Source organism: Corvus brachyrhynchos, unplaced genomic scaffold (genome assembly GCF_000691975.1).
Source record: "Corvus brachyrhynchos isolate BGI_N302 unplaced genomic scaffold, ASM69197v1 scaffold1059, whole genome shotgun sequence".
Classification (NCBI taxonomy): Eukaryota; Metazoa; Chordata; class Aves; order Passeriformes; family Corvidae; genus Corvus; species Corvus brachyrhynchos.
In genome coordinates this window covers 4,996-6,499 of record NW_008239803.1, presented here as the reverse complement: position 1 = coordinate 6,499, position 1,504 = coordinate 4,996, and the positions used below count along the sequence as shown (strand labels likewise).

General features: G+C 63.0%; 1 long non-coding RNA gene across 8 annotated transcripts; it reads left to right on the top strand.

Annotated features, from left to right (window-relative positions):
- Window positions 1–6: 6 nt before the first annotated feature.
- Window positions 7–1,504, top strand: LOC108448898. 8 transcript variants are annotated; one of them, XR_001864974.1, is made up of 3 exons: window positions 7–1,262; window positions 1,362–1,403; window positions 1,445–1,504. It is a non-coding gene; the product is annotated as an uncharacterized LOC108448898 (long non-coding RNA). The 8 variants fall into 8 exon arrangements; XR_001864969.1 differs by having other exon boundaries at window positions 7–1,314; window positions 1,383–1,403; XR_001864970.1 differs by having other exon boundaries at window positions 7–1,314; window positions 1,352–1,403; window positions 1,466–1,504.

Sequence of the window (1,504 nt, the reverse complement as noted above, 5' to 3'; positions counted from 1 at the left end):
AAAGGGGGTGAGGGTTGTCCAGTGTGGCCTGAGAGGGTCAGCCAAGGTGGGCCAGAGGGGTCCGGCGTGGCCCGAGGGTCATTCGAAGTGGTCCAGTATGGTCTGAAGGTCATCCAGTGTGGTCCTGGGTGGCCTGGCGGTCATCCAAGATGGGCTTGGGTGGCCTGAGGGTCATCCAAGGTGGTCCAGGGTGGCCTGAGGGTCATCCAGGGTGGCTTGAGAGTCATCCAGTGTGGTCCAAGGGTCATCCAGGGTGGCCTGAGGGTCATCCAGGGGGGTCCAGTGTGGCCCCAAGGGTCATCCAGGGTGGCCTGAGGGTCATCCAACGTTGACTGAAGTCCATCCAACGTTGTCCAGTGTAGCCCAAGGTTCATCCATTGTGGTCCAGTGTGTCCTGAGGGTCATCCGGGGTGGCCTGAGGGTCGTCCAGGGAGGTCCAGGGTGGCCTGAGGGTCATCCAGGGTGGCCTGAGGGTCATCCGGGGTGGCCTGAGGGTCGTCCAGCGGGGTCCAGGGTGGCCTGAGGGTCATCCAGGGTGGCCTGAGGGTCGTCCAGGGAGGTCCAGGGTGGCCTGAGGGTCGTCCAGGGGGGTCCAGCATTGTCCAAGTTTTGTCCAGTGGGACCTGAGGTACTTCCAGCATTGTCCAGTGTGGCCTGAGGGTCATCCAGGGTGGCTCAAGGTCCATCCAACGTTGTCCAGCGTAGCCCAAGCTTCATCCAGGGAGGTCCAGGGTGGCCTGAGGGTCATCCAGGGTGGCCCGAGGGTCATCCAGGGTGGCCCAAGGTCCTTCAGAGGGGATCCAACGTTGCCCAAGTTTCATCCAAGGAGCTCCAACCTCACCCGAGCTCCATCCAAGGTTGTCCAAGGCTTGTCCGGTGGGGCCTGAGGGTCATCCCAGGTGGTCCAAGGTCCATCCAGGGTGGTCCGAGGTCATTCAAGGTGGCCCAGTGTCCATCCAAGGTCATCCAGCGTCATCTGAGGCTCATCCAAGGTCATCCAGTGTCCATCCAAGGTGGCCTGAGGTCCATCCCAGGTGGTCCCAGGTGGCCTAAGGTCCATCCAAGGTGGCCCAAGGTCCTCTAAGGTCCATCCAGTGTCCATCCAAGGTGGCCTGAGGTCCATCCCAGGTGGCCCGAGGTGGCTCAAGGTCCTCCAAGGTCCATCCGAGGTGGCCCCAGGTGGCCCAAGGTCCATCCAAGGTGGCCCGAGGTCCATCCCAGGTGGCCCAAGGTGGCCCAAGGTCCATCCAAGGTGGCCCAAGGTGGCCCGAGGTGCATCCCAGGTGGCCCAAGGTGGCTCAAGGTCCATCCAAGGTCCATGTGGCCCAAGGTCCATCCAAGGTGGCCCAAGGTGGCCCGAGGTGCATCCCAGGTGGCCCAAGGTGGCTCAAGGTCCATCCAAGGTCCATCAAGGTCCATCCCAGGTGGCCCGAGGTGGCTCAAGGTCCATCCCAGGTGGCCCAAGGTCCATCCCAGGTGGCCCAAGGTGGCCCAAGGTCCATCC